This window comes from Nesoenas mayeri, assembly GCF_963082525.1.
Source record: "Nesoenas mayeri genome assembly, chromosome: Z".
NCBI lineage: Eukaryota > Metazoa > Chordata > Aves > Columbiformes > Columbidae > Nesoenas > Nesoenas mayeri.
Window position 1 is genome coordinate 41,081,631 of NC_137542.1, and position 18,800 is coordinate 41,100,430.

Sequence of the window (18,800 nt, forward strand, 5' to 3'; positions counted from 1 at the left end):
TGGAAAAAATACGTATTGTTAAATTTGTCATAACTTTTGGAAAATACAGCTACACCCTCAGGGACGTTTTTCATCCCCTTATCACCACCAATAGATTACCTCCCAATCTGATTTAACTGTTCATGCTGACAAATTTAGATTTTAAAAGCAATCACCTAATCCTTATAGCTTACAATAACTCAACTATAGCCCTTCATATCTGTTTCTCCCCTCTCTGCTGCCTTCTTCTAAAATCTAGAACAAGAATTCACTACTGCTAATGAACTAGCATGCCTCTGACATAGTACCTTAATCATAATTCCTTTACCGCTACTATAAATTTTAAACCCCTGAAAACTGAAGCCTAATATTTAGAATATTTTTGAAATGCTTGTCATTAAGAAAAAGTTGCCTTAATTTATGAATACACAAAGAAAGAAGAGAAATAACACGGTAACTGCTGACATGGAAGAAAAACAGGGTGAACCTCCAGATTAGATTATCTTTTTAACTTGTAACTTTTCTGCTAAGAAAATTAGCAAGAATGATCATTATATTTCTTTCAGAAGTTACACCACGACTATGCATTCTAATACAAACTAACCTCAGAATTACACATTTTCATCAGGTTATTTTATGAAAAGTTAGTTATGATTTAGAGCATTAAACACACTGTGTGTATGTGGAAAACTACTTCTATTCCTGTAAGACATAATTTTGAACAAGAATCTCATATTTGTTAACTGGCTTATCAAGATTAGCTAGGCCATGAGAAAGATTTTTTTATTTACTCCAGAAAAATACTTCCTAAAAATGAGATTACATTACTAATATTAATAACATGAATAAATAGAAAATCATTATCATATTAGATAGTATGTTCATTAGACACATCAGGAAAAAAGATGTAATTGAAAAGTGAATGGACATTGCCGTTAAAAGAAGTTATTATTAATTCTTATCGCATATATAATTCAGCATACTACTGAAATTATGAAATACTTCCTACCTTGGATAAAAATTCAGAATCTAGAAAAAATATTTTGTAAATTTTATCTAATGACTCTACAAGTTTTCAAATAATTTCTGATAATTTTTACTTATTAAGAGACAATTAATTGATCAAAGATATAACCCAGCAATCAATGTCTAACAACACCACAAGACAGTCAAAATTACAACAAAAGGCTACCTTATTTCCCCTTACTTCGGTTACACAAATTCCTAAGACACCAGGGTTAAATCTGTATTATCTCCACATAGACATATCTGCATGTGTGTCCTTCAGCATCCTTATATAGTTAAATCTCAGGATGCTGGCCATTCTCTGGCTTCAAATAAAAACAGTTCAACTCTGAAGAAAGGAAGTTGTAGTTTCTGTTCCCCCTTCCATAAGGGTGCTTGTATATATTTACAAGCTTGTCTGAACAGAAAAAGACTGCAAGAAATGAAGTGTCTGAGAAGAAATTTTCAATGCAGTCAGTCGCTCAGTTCCAGGAACAAAGGACAGAAGTATTTGCCTGTGTGGCCCTTTTTAATTATATCCTTTAATCCATCCATATAGTGACAGCTCTAAGGGTTAAAGTTTTTTCAAGTGACTTGAGTGCCTTCAGTCTTGTTCTCAGTGACATCCTGTAGTCTAAATTAACTACTGTTCACTTTCTCCTAATGGGAAAAGAAAACCTTCCTAGTCTTTAGTTATTTCCATTAAACAGGAAAAAGAAAGGCAAAAAAAATATTTGTCAGTCTCATTTTTTTTTAAATATTAAAATGACCTAGGATCTGAAAGAATGAGGTAATGACACATCTCATTCAGAGGAAAAAAAAATAAATATAGCTCAAATATGGAACTTATATATTTTTTGTCTGCCTTCTGTAACTTGCATATGTGAATCTAATTAGTTTTAATATAGATCATCCCCATGTAAATCAACTTGCAGAGACAGAAGAAACACTTTATATGGCCTCACAAGCTTTTGCTCTGTAGATGGCCACATAATAAATGATTGCTAGTAACAACTGATTTATTTACAACACAAGGAAATATAAGAGTAGTTGTGCCTTTATTATTTTACATTTTAATCTTTGTTAAACATGACAGCAAAGAAAAAGGTTAAAAGAACAAAATGAAATTAACCTTTCCTACAAAGCAAGGAAAAATCATGTTAATTCTGTTGTAATAATCCATCAAAATTATATCAGATTATTGCCATATCTATCTTTGGAAGTCTTTCTATTTACAATGTTGCTGAATTTGACAGCAGACAAGCCTATTCTTAAACACATCAGCATAATATTGGTAAGTAAGAAAAGCAAAGTTACTTAAAGAAGCAGCAAGTGACAGAAGTGAGCAAAACAGATAATTGAGCCCTGAAAAAAATGGGGACTAACCTCTATCTGCCAGAGAGCTAACATGATACCTCTTGGACATGGTAACAACAGCTGTGTGCCAAGGCAGACAGAAGATCTTTTTAAATCTCTTAACCCAAGGTTGCTGAACAGGCTTCCATCAGCTCATCCTACTAATTTTGATAACAAAAAGATATGCAAAATCTAACTGTGAAAGTTACAGGGACATAGAAATTTATTTTAATTTTTTCCTCAAAATATATTAAAATATAAACATTCATCCAAAAAGAAGAGCAGTTTTTACACTCAGAATAAGTTATTACTTAAAATGAGGCAATGGTTCAATAGCCAAGGAATAAAGAAATAAGACTATAATTAGAGCCTTGATATTATGCAAGTCTGGATCAGAGCTGTCCAAAGATAAAATCTCTTCACTTCTTACTTTGTAAATTAGTATTCTTTAGATCCCTCTAAGACATGAAAATGTAAAACCAAAGAAATACTTATTTTAGGAAAAAGCTGCTTATTCATTAAACCTTAAAATATTATCTAACGAATTCTTATGCCAAGCAACCCCCTGATCTACTCAATATTTTATGAATGTTATTCTTTGATAGACTGATGTGTAATTCAGTTTTATTGCATTTGGTTCTAAAATTAAGAAATTAATATCACACACTATGAAATTTACAGTGCAATCAGGTGCAAGAAAAAGGTGAAGAGCATAAATTGATTTCACATAAACAAGTCAATCAAACAGTATTTCAGAAACCAAGAATATAACTAAAAACATACCTACCTACTGACAATACAAAACAGACTTGCAAGGCCACGGATGTTTGTAAACAACTACAGCTTGCTCAGTGCTGTGATGTTGAGGACATCATCATTCCAACATCCCAAAGTTCATTATGTTCAGAGACTAATAAACCTAAGATTGCCTCTTACAGTTATAATTTCTAAAAATGCCTTCCTACTTGAGAAGCTGAACAAATCTCAAGAAGAAAAGGATATAACTATAATGTTTCTAAAATTTTAGCAATTAATATCAGGAAACAAGTCTCAATCTGGGTTACAGAAACTGTGGAAATTTGCCTATTAACATGTACTTGCATATGCTGCTTTTCACATCTGGTCTACATATATGACCAGAAAAATGACTTAAGTGCACAATTTACTGGTAGAAAGCTTCTCTGCAAACAAGCCTCTTCTTCAAAAGTAACAAAACTGCATGACTGAGACATAGATATGTCTACTGAAAACTTTGAATGTAGGTCCGTCATCTTGATGGCTTCTGCATCTGTGCAATGATTTCACAAAGCCAAGGGTTCTCTCTTTCCATGACGTAATGCAAAATCTAAATGCTTAAAATAATTAGGAAAAACAAAACAAACAACCAAAACCAAACCATACCAAACAACCAACCGAAAACAAAGTAGAAATTAAGCCAATCAAAACGCTGTAATTTTCTTCTCTTATTCAACTGATCCTACATTCTTTGACTTAAATTCAAGCTTAAGTTTAATGAATTAAACTGTGCAACCTTCTACCTGTAAGAAAAGATACAAAAGATCCTTGAGTTACGGAAAATAATTGTCTTTTCTACATACATATACACACAGCTTTTGTGGTTTCGGTTTAATTCTAAAAACACTGGAAAATCATATCTGTGACAAACAAAAAGAACTAATGAGAAAATATCACTACAATATTTGTGGTATAAGTAGTCCCAGGAGATATTGTTACAGTCTGATATGCTCTTGAGCCCTGAGTGAAGCTGACTGGAGTTGTCATATACTGGTTAAGAGATCACAACTTGAGGAGTGAGTTTCACTCACCATAGAGGTGTAAAAAATCCAAAACATGAACACACTCACTTGGTAAGATCCAAAATGAATATGAGACTGTTTACAAGTCTTCTTTACGTTTGACTGGCATACATTTGTCTCTAAGCAGTAAAGTGAACACCTTTCTATCCTTCAAAACATAACCAAGACCACTACTGGGAACCAAAGAGAGCCTGGAAAGAACATTAAAACATACAATGGAATACCAGAAACCTTTCACAAATCAGTATATAGAGGTCCTCAAAATTAGTGTTTAAAATATTAAATTCAGGCAGAAAATAGTAGTTGTGTACAAAATAATACTCGTAGTAATTGGTTTTGATGACTTAAACATTCCTATGGAAGGCAATAATAAATAACCATATATCCCTCATAATAAAATAAAACCTCTTACCACAGAACCACATTCAGATTCTTAAGAAATTTATGTAATCTGAGGCCTCCTATACTCAAAAGGAATAATTTGAAGGCTAAAATAGTGAAAAGACTAGCATTTTAATAAGAGATCTATAAACTCTTGCAAAACGTCATAACAATAAATGATGAACTTCACACACTGATCGATACATATTCTTGTTTCAGGATTCTCTTTCAGTGATCATTTTATTTACATTATGAACAATGGATTTATTTTAATATATTTGTTTCCTAACATTTCATACTAATAAGTGGTATAATTTTTACTTGTCCTTCAGTTATCCTGGTACACAGTTTTACCAGCATTTTAACATTCCAGTCATATTCGAAGTATGTATTTTAAAATTGTTTATAATTTCAACACCAAGAACTGCATCTATAAGAAACGATATTAATCACAGAGCCAGCAAAACAGAATAAGACTTTCAATCAAAAGCACACACTGAATTGAAAAGCAGTTTTTGTCTGGAGCCAGTATGCAAAGTGTTAATAGTTGTACCAGTTAACAGCAATTATCTTGGGGCAGTCATTAAGTTCTGATTAGCAGGGAGGTATTCTTTAGAAAATCAATGTAATTTAAAATTAGGTTTGCCAAACAGTCTTGTCACTTACAGCACAGGCAAACAGATAAGCGGTTTTTCACATTGGAACTCACAAACTACAGAGGCAAGGGCAGACATGTCCCACAGTGTCTGCTTGTGCTCTGAGCTAGTCAGATGCAAGCAAACTCCAATCAGAGAGTCACAAAGATAAATTAATCAGCACTATGTTTAAGCTGTTATGCCCCATCTTTCAGCAATAAATATCTACTTTCAAATATTTATTAGTAGTCTTTTATAAAATTAAATGTTTTTATAATTCCTGTTATCTCAACTGCATGTAAATCCAGCAAGCAATTAAGTCAAGAAAGGAGAGATTTAGCAAATTGTTTAATTCCACTATCTGACACTTACATGAAGTAGTATTCCAGGTAGCCTTTGGTTCCTCTCTGACTTGGAGGAACTAGATACTGTAAATGATTTAACATAGGGGTGTCAGGACTTTAGATAATTTAGTAACTACTCCTGCATTTACACAGTCCTAAAATTACATTTGGCCTGTTGAAGGCAACCGGGAGGCTGATGTGGCCCACAGTGAAAATGAGTTTGACACCCCTGATTTAACAGAAATAAGCCAACTATGAAAAATAATTTTATTGTAAACCCCTCACGGATCTGATTTTCCATAGCTAATTATGCTCAAGTCTGGAAGACAATTGAATGGTATCTCTTATTTTTTTTAAGAACTTTGAAATATTTTGGAATTCAGATTTGAGATGAAAAAAAAAAATACTTGATACAGCTCTTCAAATACAATTTCTTGAATCCACTGTGGTGACTTGTTTACTGTCTTAAGCAAAACCAAGGAACTGCTAGCTATCAGAAAGCCAATGCACACTTCTTAGCAAACATTAAGTTTTGTATTATAGAAGCAAATAATGCTTTCTTTTCTGAACTGTTTCAGTTATGCCCTTCCACTGGAAAACCGGTAAAATACTTGCTTTACTAGTATGATACAGCTGGATTACTCTGCTATACTGGGGTGCTGGTGTAGAAATAGGTGTCGGAATTGCTTACATACATGTTGCTTCTTCACACACATAATGTCATGATGGCTTTTCCTAAGACAAGTTTAAAGCTAACTATCCTAATGTTATGTACTTGCAAATGCAAAAATGTACAGATTTAGAAAATAATGACTGCACTGTTGCTATAGACAAGATCAGGAGTTGGCAAATTGTAGATTCTATTTTTATGCACATAAGCAAATCCTTGTGAATTCAATCAAGGTACGTGATGTCCCACTGCCTCATTCTAATTTACATCAAGTGTACTGCAGTGCACAGAGACAGTGTGGTGACATTCGGATGCTGAATGTGTGTTCTAGCCATATTTTTACTTGAAATGACTAGTAATTGATGCTGTATGTGGAAAGAAGTTCAGAGACAGACCACCATGCCAGCTGCAATTTCTGAGGAGTGCAAAGGAGAGAGACATTCAGGAGAAGGAAAGCCAAAGAACTGGTATAACTCCCTCTCTTAGTACACAAGGGTTTACAAAAGCACAGTTGCACCATTTCTTTCACGGAAAGACTGGGCTCTGAGCAGAAGTAGTTTTACTTCTTCCTGGTGTTTTAGAGATTATACTTACATGTTTTAGGCCTCAAGATTATTCCTGGAGTTACATTAGCCTCAGTTTTGATAGACTTTTTTTTTTTTTTTAACTAGTTTTGTGCCATCCCATTAATGTACAGTATATGGAGTAAGAGTACTCATAATTAATTTGGTTTTATTTTATGCAAAATAGCCTTCTTTCCTCAAATAAAGCTTCCAAGTTTAATGGTAAAAATAAGAAATGAGAACTGTACTGCTGTGTTCTAACTTCTCAAAAATATTCTTTAGACTGTCCTTTCAGAATGCCTCGATAAACTTTAAAATAATTCTACAAAAATGCAAAAAACTTCACCTGAAATTTTGAAAATAAGATATTCAGTGTTTATACAGTTCTGTACTTCTTGATCTCAACAAGGAGTGTGCACATATGAAAGAAGATTTCACCACATTCACTGCTTGATTTTCATACCACAGAGGCTGACATACACTTCACTGAGTTTTGCACATAGACAGCTAAACTAATCTACTGAGATTTGCCCTTTCCATCACAGTATCACAGTATCACAGTATGTTTGGGATTGGAAGGGACCTCAAAAGATCATCTAGTCCAATCCCCCTGCCAGAGCAGGAACGCCTAGGTGAGGTTGCACAGGAACATGTCCAGGCTGGTTTTGAATGTCTCCAGCGAAGGAGACTCCACAACCTCCCTGGGCAGCCTGTTCCAGTGCTCTGTCACCCTTACTGAGAAGAAGTTTCTTCTCAAATTTAAGTGGAACCTCCTGTGTTCCAGCTTGATCCCATTACCCCTTGTCCTATCATTGTTTGCCACTGAGAAAAGCCTGGTTCCATCCTCGTGGCACTCACTCTTTATATATTTATAAACCTTAATGAGATCACCCCTCAGTCTCCTCTTCTCCAAGCTAAAGAGACCCAGCTCCCTCAGTCTTTCTTCATAAGAGAGGTGCTCCACTCCCTTAATCATCTTTGTTGCCCTGTGCTGGACTCTCTCCAGCAGTTTCCTGTCCTTCTGGAACTGAGGGGCCCAGAACTGGACACAATATTCCAGATGGGGTCTCACCAGGGTGGAGTAGAGGGGGCGGAGAACCTCTCTCGATCTACTAACCACCCCCCTTATAATACATCCGAGAATCCAGATAGAACCATAACCTCTACCAGCTATTCTTTTATGTATATCTTTAAGACTATCTATTCTTGGAATGACAGTACAGATTATGGTCAATGGTGATGTGGACTGAGAAGGGACTTCATCAGGGTCTTTCCCACCATCTTTAAAAAAGAGCAAAACCTCTGCCTCAGATTCTTCTTTCCAAAATTGAAACACATTCTGTAAATATTTTTCTTTTTTTTAAATTTTTTGATAAACAGTCTCAATCCTATTAGTTAGAGCAGTAGTATTGTTAAGGGCTATCATAGTCTAAGAGATGAACAAGATTTACAAGGGGAGGTAACCTCTTTCATTAGATAGTAAAAAAAATAAATTCTTTTACAGGACATAAGGAAGCTTTCTGCAAAACAGTCCTATGGTCAGAGCTGATCTTTTTCCTCTACTGCTGAAACACATTCAAGTTTGTAGAGAATTTCTGCTTATATAAAAGGATGATAGAGCAGAAAAAGAGCCAAGATAATCAGAGGAAAAAATACAGCATCATCATAATTCATATATCTTTGGAATTGATTTGGCGTCTAATTATCTTCATACTTTAAGAATTAGAGCAAGTTGGTAGATCTGTTACATTAATGTAATGCTGCCGATGTTATTAAAACTGATGAAAGAAAAAATCAAGCTCAATGCATTTTTGGACAAATGCTATAAAGAAGAGTGATTAAAGAATGTGAGCAATAACTGAATTTTACAGTTCTCAGGCAAGGCCAGTACACAAAGGTACAGTACTGGCAAGGCCAGTACACATAAGGCTGTCTGGCTAGCAATAAAAAAACCCCTTGATGGTACTATTTGTGCTCTGTATGAAGTAAAATTGCCTACTTTTAACTCAGACAAGATACTCGCAAAAATATTTATTACAAACTGAAAGAGCAGTATTTCTTTCAATGTGTCTTAATTTCAGAAGATTGCCAATTAAATTCTGTAAATACAGATTTTAATACCATCTAATAATGTACGAACTTCACCTAATATTATAATATTAAATTCTTAAAAGTACTTAACAGAGTAACTTTATAATCTCACTGGAAAATAATCTGGCTAGACAAAATACTAGGATCTACTGTGTCCTTTCAAACCGTAGCTTGAAAATTCAGAACTAAGCAACTACAAACACAATGAAACAAAGGAGACATTTGTTTCTATTTCTGATTTAAAGTATCACCAAAAAATCAATTAGAAAATTAGTCTAAATTGCTGCTGTAGGTAAAAATAGAAAACTTTGAATGGGTTGGTTAATTCATAGTTAAAATCTCTAAACTAAAACTAAACCTTAAGAGACATTATACTTAAGTTAAGGACTTACATTTTTATGTGGTATATATGTCATTAGCAAAAATTAGCTTTATTAACCAAGCCTAAAGACTGACAACAGGTGACCACTTTGAATCTCACAGAAAATGCAGTTTCCCAGACAGTTATCCATCAACAGAACAATTTTGGCACCTTGAACATCTTTGCAGCATTCAGAAGTCCAAAGGCACAACAAGATTATAAATTAGGTTTATGTAATGTGATGACAGATGCTTCACACAGTAAGATATAAGTGAAGAAACTTGTTTCAGCCCGTCCTGTTCTAGGGTCCCCTGAGTCTTGTTGAGATGGTTCTGATTTTGTTAGGACACTGAGCATGCTGGTAGCTATTAATATTTGGTGTATCATAGCATTATTTATACTTTTGTAAAAGAAACAACACTTAGTGCTACCTGCCTGCACTTGCATCTGCAGACAGTGTTGTCTCATTGGCAACCCTAAAAGTTATCTAGTTGCTAAAATATAATAAATTCTCACCAAAACAAGTGAAAAATCTTAAGAATAAGTAGAAGGATTTTGACTGAAATTTTATGAGGTTGATAATTTTGTCTTCCTAATCAGAAGCATTTATCAAACCATCACATTCAACAGTTCATATAATCTTCTATCTGAGTTTCTCTGGTCATTGATGTAAATCTCCTAAACCTTGGCAGTCTAAGTTTTAGACGCCTTTCCGGCAAGCCTCAGCTAACTTCACACTGAAACAGAACAGAAATAATAATCTAATTCCTTAATGGCATCTCAGCTATGACAGTGATCATTATGTTCTGCTGCAAGACAATCAGAAACAGCTTCAAATTATTTCTTAAACTGATCCAACTGGACCCACAGGGGTGCAACTGTCTAAACCATTAGAAATTGTGTAGTCAATTAAAATCTACATATTCAACAATCCATGCATTGTATTTTTGCCTCTCTGGAGTACTCAGGCAACAATTCTGTGATGTATTCATAAATCATTATACACAACTATAATTCCATAGAATTTTTAATAAACCATCATTAATAAAATATAAAAGATCTATGAAATCACTTAACTGCAGATCTGTCTTTCCCTGCTTTCCCGTAGGTATATGTTTAAATTACGGTTAGAGTAAACCACATTTATTTCATTTACAACTTTAAAGATATACCTCTTCATTCTAAATATATGGCATTGAAGTAATAAACGTTGCTGATGGTTGAAGCTTTCTGAGGAAAGGACAGTGTTATCACATTAGTCTTAGCTCTAAAACTTGGCAGACACTTAAACCAGGTCAGAGTTGGAATTGCCAGTCTCTCTGTGTAAGAAATAATTTCTGTATAAAAGCAACACAGGCACATTTCTTCACTCACCAGGGAAAATGGGGAAAAGGAAAGTAGTCAGTGTCTGTGCTTGACAGAAACAGTGGGGGGCAGGAAAATATTACATATTTTCCATATGTGCAACTTTAAGAAATCATAGAAGGAATAGCACTAAGAAGACAGAAGCTCAATTTGCACTTTTATTTCCAGACAGCTAAGCAACCCAGACAGCAGAAGCATGCTAATGGTCAGCTGGAGCAAACATGTCCACCATTTAACACATTTCAGGTTATTAAAAAATTAATTCAAAACAGATACAGTTTGCCAAAGTTGTTCTGACATCTATTGTGTTCAGAATTTCTGTGGCTACCACCCCGTTTCCTGTAGCTCATTAGAAAAACTATAAGAAGGAATTTCTAAAATAATACAAGCACATTCTGTACTTCAGGGATAAATATCATGTCAGAGGACATTTGCTTTCAGTGGCATCTACTCTGTACTAAAACATTCACAGGCCATACTGACAATGATCACGGCAAAAGATTATGCTCTCACCCTCTTAGTTCTGATTAAACTAGTAGTTTTCAAGGTTCACATGGAAGCTTTAAGGAATTCCCAGATTATTGGCAGAACACATAAAGGAGTTTGTTACTCATTGCTACACATAGTCTAGTAACACATTATAAATTCAAACTCTCATCTAGATAAAAGCCTTCTTTATATTCTTACTAAACTGTGTGTATCTAAGACAAACACAGGCAATTTTTAGCTTCTGTTTGTCTTTAGATCCCAGAATTTACAGGAGGCCTGAAAACTTGTTTTCTAAGTGCAGGATTGGAATTCTTTTAGGAGGTGAATAAGCATCCAAGGCAATTCACAAAACACAGGTAATCTGTTCGCATTGGGTTGAAAGCTGAGTTTCTACCTGATGCTCCAATTTCATTTTTTTGTCTAATACTTGTTATTTTCAGCATGAAGCACATGGCTGATCCTGGTTTAGAGAGAATGATCTTCCTCATGGAAGAAAAATGACATTTATCCGTAAGTCATATCATACATGTAAAATTCTTTGCCACAGCAAGTAGTTTTGAATCTGTAACTCCAGGTACATATTTTCTGGGATGTGGCCAGAAACAGGCCTTCAAACTGGCTTGATGACATGTTAAATTAACTCCACTACTGGTTACTTCAAAGTGTTGACAAGATCTTAAAATATTTCCTTTACTAATTAGTATCACATGTGCTTATGCAGATACATTTTAGTCAATACTGGTCTGTTGCTTGGGGCCATGAATGCAAAGAACTAGCATTATTTAACCACTCAATGATAAGATACCCATTTCTTCTAAAAGAAGTAAACAACTACCAGACTACGCCACAGAAAGCAGAGCCAGACTCTTCATGTTCACGTGCTAGCCAGTTGTCACACAATCGCATTTATGAAGTTTTCAGTAAGGCAACTCCATTAGTAAGTGGAATCCTAATGTCTTTTTTTTTTTTTATTTCAGTGACTTTGGGTTTAATTCTAGATTTAGAAAAGAGTTCACTTATTTCCTTCTGGCATCAGTATGAGTTCTTCACATATATGGCTAAACTTCTTTTCAGTATCTGTACTGCTTATTTCTCTTGCAGCAAAACCAAGGGCAGTAAGCAGAGCTCATGCACCCTGAGATTTTTCTCCTCCATTGATTTTAATGTGATCACCCTCTCCTGTTTGACTTGTGTGGCTCTGGCAGAATTAACCACCGTATCCTAGGCACTTCAAGATATGATTTTGTTCATCATCATGATGAAACAAGGTCTGAGCATTCTGTGATTCTGTGATGTTGAAGCTAACACATCCCCTCTAGTCTCCTGAATAAAATCTACCTACTCTGTGATTGGATTTGAGACAGCAATGAGGCTTTTAACCTAGATGACTGTAAAATAATGTTTATCTGCTAAGTGGAGCAACCAGCTGAAGTAGCATAACATGAAGAGTACAGGTTACATGTCACAGGAAAACCAACATCATATCCTTTCCTGAGATTACATCAATCTATTATAGACCCAAACAGACAGACAGAATCTGTAACTCGGGCTGTGACCAGTCATGTATTTCAGTTCAGCAGGTTCTCAGTCTAGTATGTGGTCAAATAAAATTTGTATCCATATTTGTATCCATACCTTTAATCTGTAATTCAGTCTCCACTAAATTCATTACATACCTGTACCTTATAAAGAAGATTTTGCAATATTTGTTTCTTACAAATAGGTTGCTTACATATTTGAATATTAGAAAATAAGATTTTCAGGATCTATCAAAGCTGCCAATAGTGCTGACAGTGATTGTTTCCTAAAGGAATTTTCCTAAAAGACTTTTCTTGATTCCTGGTTACAGTTTGTATTTTCACTTAAAAACGTATATTTGATGAATCTTGGTTGACAAAGGTTCCCTACTATTGTATGATACAGTTACAAGCAGAGGGACATGCTTACATTAAGAACACTGGCTCAGCAAGGTACAAGGAAAAGATCTTTGAATCAGTAATTATATTTCATTTTAAAGACCTCCATATAAGGATTAACATGTTTTGCTAAAGATTTAGATATTTCTGATAACATTAAAGAGTCGGTTACTGTCACTGCAGCATTGAGACCTCTGAATGGCAAATTTAAATGATTACAATCATAAATAGGAATCAATTTAGATAGAAATTGTAATTATTATGGCATAGTTCGCTTTCTTTGTGATCTTCATTAATGCTAAGTTTTTAAGATAAATAAATTTTTTGGACTGTAAATATTTCAAGGTTAGGCCTTCAGAGATGTATTTTAATATATTTTAATGCATTAATATTTCTAATTAATAACATAGATGAAAAAACACCAGATACACAATATCTGCATATTTTTCTATACTTCTGTTAGTGTAGGATTTTCCTTTTTTTTATATATAAGAATATGAAAATAATGCTAATTATATTACAGTAGCATATTGTATGCTGATATACTGGAGAGAGGAAAAGTTTTTACAGGATCTAATTCCACCCCTTACTATCAGCCCCAAACAAAGCACTGCCACCTTGTGTATATAAATTAGATATATATAATGTGAATATAAGCCAGTACATAAAATGATGCTATTTTTCTCTTAAGGTGAAATGCCACAAATGTGAATAAAAAAATTTTCACATCAGGCATGGGTATGGTTGCAGTCACACTCTGACTACAGCAAAAAGAGCTGCAACTAATACACAAGTTGACAAGAAATGCTTTTTGGATCATTCCTCTTAGCACTTATCAGAAATGATTAATTTCGGAAGTGTATGTCTTTCAGTCACTTCGACTCACACATTCTATAGGATGTGTGAATCTTCTGTCTATAGATTTCCTTGATTTCAAATCCAGATAATAAGCTAATATCAATTAGTCAAGAGTCAGTGTTTAGAAACAAGTAGCCCCTCTTTTAAAATCAATTTTACTTAATCTTATATTGGATATAAAAAACAGTTACTAATGGATAATTCAGAAGAATAGTGTTTCAGTGAAATGAATGCAATATAAAAGGCACACTAAAATAATCCATAAGCCTTTCTTACTGTAATATGCTGTTAGAATAATAATCCACAATCTTTAGCATCATGATATAAGAAACTGAAATTGTGCTAAGCACATATATGTGAGAGACATCTAACTGAAATCCAGGTACCTCTGAAACTGAATCCAGATTTGCAGACTTTTCTGTCCTTTAATAACTTCCTTAGCATAGGAATAAAGAAACAGCCATGATTCTTGCCCACCAGCTGACTTCAGCTATCATAACTACCATCAACTCCTGATACATTATTCTGAACTATTTTCACTCTCCTTCAGTATGAGAGATTATTAAACCAAGGTCTGTCCCTTCACAAAATACCACAGTGATTACAGTAATTTCAGATCTTGGCTTCTTGTGTGTCTCTCTCGTAGGCAGCTGGAGGCAGAAAGAAATTTCCCTTTTCTCCTCAGGCAGTTTCTTTTTACCAGTGGTAACCTGGTGATTTCTAAAATGTCTCTACTTCTCAGCATGGTTTGTCTTTGTGAGAAATGCTTGGACAAAACCGGATAACTTTGCCTTCACTGCCACCCTCTGGGCTACTTACTTCAAAAATAAGACTATGAGCTGTGGCACAGGGATTTCAGGATGCCTTGACACACACCATCTTGCACATACTTATTAACAATAGTAGTATCTACTTACATAGCACTTTTCTCCTTGAAAAAGATATTTGTCAAATGACTTTACAGATCTACTGCCTGGACTGCAGCACAAATTTAAAACCAAGAGCAAGAACCAAGAATTATTTTAATCCCCAAAAGTAAGATGATCCTACACGATCATAAAATCAAAATTTTCACAACTGATTCATGAGTGCAGATGAGAACATGTTGCTAAGAGGTAACCATTTACATTCCTATTTCAGTTAAAAGTATGGAAAACTCACTGATGAGCCAAAGTCCTCAGAGTCCATTGCTATTTTACCTAGTATTACAGTTCCACCAACATAGGTTCCCCTAGTAAGTATGTGCCTATGATACTGTTTGTCAAACATTCTAGAAGCTTAAATGGTCTATGTTTTTGTCACATAAAAACAAAGAGAAAATGGTCAAGAAGACAGAAAGGCTTGGGCTGCAACAGAGGAATAGTTCTTGATATGGAACTCAGTGTCTGTGTCCATTTCCTTCTCTTTTCTTAGATAAACACTGCCTGCTGTACCATACTCCTTGACAATGAAGAAGGTAACTAAATCACTGCACACAGGTGGCTATCGTCTGAAATGCTTAGGATGAGTTGTCAGCTACTTGGAGGAGTCAGGATGGGAAACTACTTATTTTCCACACAGAGATCACACAATCTCCCTCCAGTGTCCACGTAAATTTATGTTGACTTACACTCAAAATTATTTTCATTTGTACTTATCCAGACTAATTTTGCTTAACATACGAGATAGTAATATCAAGTTAACAGCTCAAGTCAGGTTTGAGGGCAGCTAAGGTTAAAACAGCGACAATTGACAAACACAGTGACAGAGAATTTTCGGGTTATGTTTGTATAGTGGAAGCATTTGATTTCCCACACAGTTTGGAGAACTTCCTTAACCTAGTAGGTCTATTAGAAAAAGAGTCATAGAAGAAGAATTTATGCCTACAGACACTTAAAGGAAATGCTAGGAAGACAGGTAAAGTTCACTGTACTTGCTGTTACTGCAATAAACTCAAATAATTAAAGATTTTTCTCCCAAATTCTCGAAGTATTGAAGTCATGGAAAAAAAAAAGCTTTGCAAACATCCAAGAACTTTTAAAATCCATTTTTCTTCTTACTATAACAGAATACAGGACAAAAGGAACAAAGAAAAAGAAAATACTCCCTGGGTTTATATATAACATGGTTCCAAATTTTGTTTATGCCTCACATAAAATGATTCAGCTATGATCTTGGTGATTTGTGTAAACCAGCAAAACCTCAGTCATTCAAATAATTCTCTGTAGACGTTTCAAACCAACAAGATCAAGGAAGACAGAAGTGGCCACTAATCTTTAAAAGCACTCAACTTAGGGTCAAAGGCATATAAGCTGTTCTTAAGGATTCTCAAACACTTCAGCAGTGGTCTTTGAAGACAATCACAGTGATGTAATTAACAACTTATTATCATACTTTCTAATCCCCTACAAACAGTCAAATACGAGCATCTGAAAGAAAAAAAAAAGGCAGAAAAAGAAGTTGTTTTTCTCTTTCATACAAAAGGGAATGAAAATAGGAGGAGAGATATAATCCATAAAAAGCTTCCAAAACTGCAGACTGAAGTAAATAACACACTGTAATACATTAATCAAGTGACAAGAAAAATAAACAGAAAAGACTAAATTAAGACAACATGAAAAAACATATTTCCTAATATAAAAATAAATGAGCTAGAAAACATTTTACATAGGAAAAGGAATTCTCTAGGTTCAAAAGGCATTTAAGAAAACCCCATATTTTAAAAGAACACCTTTGGAAACAATATTAAAATCAATGATAAAATCAGGCTGTTTTAACTTATGTGTTGAACCCACCAGTTAACAATCCAAATGCTTATGTTGTATTGTATTTGCTGAATCTGGCTGAATGGCAGAGCTCAGAAGGTTGTGATCAGTCACGCATTCTAGTTGGAGGCCTATAGCTAGCAGTGCTCCCCAGGGATTAGTACTGGGTGCATTCTGGTTCAACCTATTCACCAATCACAGAATCATATAATCATTTTTGTTGGAAGAGACCCTCAAGATCATAAAGTCCAACCATAATGTAACTCTAGCACTAAAACATGCCCCCAAGAACCTTGTCTAAATGCCTTTTAAACACCTTTGGGGATGGTAACTCTACCACTTCCCTGGGTAGCCTGTTCCAATGCCTGACAACCCTTTCCGTGGAGAACTTTCTCCTAATATCCAATCTAAACCTCCCCTGGTGCAACTTGAGGCCATTTCCTCTTGTCCTATCATTTGCTACTTAGGAGAAGGGATCAACACCCCCCATGCTACAACCTTCTTTCAGGTAGTTGTAGATGGCACTAAGGTCTCCCCTCGGTCTCCTTTTCTCCAGGCTCAACAGCCCCAGCTTCCTAAACCACTCCTCATTAGACTTGTGGTCCAGACCCCCCACCAGCTTCACTGCCCTTCTCTGCACTCTCTTGAGAACTTCAATGTCTTTCTTATGATCAGAGGCCCAAAACCGAACACAGTATTCAAGGTGCAACCTCACCAGTGCTGAGTACAGGGGGACGATCACTTCCCTAGTCCTGCTGGCCACACTGTTCCTTATACAAGCCAGGATACTGTTGGCCTTTTTGGCCACCTGGGCACGCTGCTGGCTCATGTTCAGCCAGCTGTCGACCAACAGCCCCAGATCCCTTTCTGTCAGGCAGCTTTCAAGCCACTCTTCCCTGAGCCTGTAGCGCTGCCTGGGGTTGTTGTGACCCAAGTGCAGGACCCAGGACTTGCCCTTGTTAAACCTCATACAACTGGCCTCAGTTCAATGATCGAGCCAGTCCAGATCCCTCTGTAAGGCCTTCCTACCCTCCAGCAGGTGAACACTGTCACACAATTTGGTGTTGTCTGCAAACTTACAAAGGGTGCTCTCAATATCCTCATCCAGATCATTGATAAAGAGATTAAACAGAATTGGACACAATACTGAGCTCTGGGGAACACCACTCGTGACCAGCCGCCAAAAGGATTTGGCTCCATTCACCACAACTCTTTGGGCCCAGCCATCCAGCCAGTTTTTTATCCATCAGAGTACACCCATCCAGGCCGGGAGCTGCAGCTTCTCCAGGAGAATGCTGTGGGATATGGTGTCAAAGGCTTTACTGAAGTCTAAGTACACAACATCCACAGCCTTTCCCTCATCTACTAGGTGGGTCACCTTGTTGTAGAAGGAGGTTGCAGGGCACTGAAACAAGCTGCCCAGAGAGGCTGTGGAGTCTCCTTCTCTGGAGACATTCAAGACCCGCCTGGACAGATTCCTGTGTGATCTGCTTTGGGTGAACCTGCTTTAGCAGGTGCAGGTGGGTTGGACTAGATGATCTCCAGAGGTTCCTTCCAACCTCAACCATTCTGTGATTCTGTGAAAAGTATTGTCAATGCAGATTTTTTCCTGCAATTACTTAGTATATCCATATATTTCAAAACATCCTGAGGCCTAATCAACTGTTGCAGGGTTCTTCTTAAGACCTTATAGAGGGAAAAAATAGCTGTTCACAGCTGTTCAAGCTCCTTGTATTAAGCACAAATGCAAGTAACCCCCGAGCCCCCCAAATAACAACATAAAGCACCTCCCAAAATACTATAAACATTTCCAAGAAGAAAATAAAAACTTACATTTTGGGGGAATAATAAAAAATGGATTTACAGATCTCATAAATAAATTATAAGAAGTTAGATGCTTTGAAAATTAAAAACAACAAAGCCTTTTTTAATGTTGCAAGAAGTTCAAAATAGTTGTTTTAGTTTTCTATGTAAATACAGAAAACAAAGGGGAAAAATACTAGTAATTAAGATAATAATCACTGAACAGTAAATACAAGTAGTTATAATAAGATATGCTATTAATATGTATTACAGAGGCCTTAATATACTAACAGTCTATGTTTCTGGACAGCAGTCTGATCTGACTACTAACTTTAAAATCTACTTTTGTACACCTGTGACTGTAGTTGCAAATAGATACATAGCTTCCCAAACAACCCTATGAATAAAAGCCAGAAAAATATG

At 35.6% G+C, this 18,800-nt stretch overlaps 1 protein-coding gene across 1 annotated transcript in view; it reads right to left on the bottom strand.

The window, feature by feature from the left end:
* The window catches only part of FBXL17 (F-box and leucine rich repeat protein 17), a gene marked incomplete at its 3' end in the record, with an annotated part of 295,024 nt that overhangs the window by 101,815 nt on the left and 174,409 nt on the right, over positions 1-18,800 (bottom strand). The gene's annotated exons all lie outside the window — the stretch shown is intronic.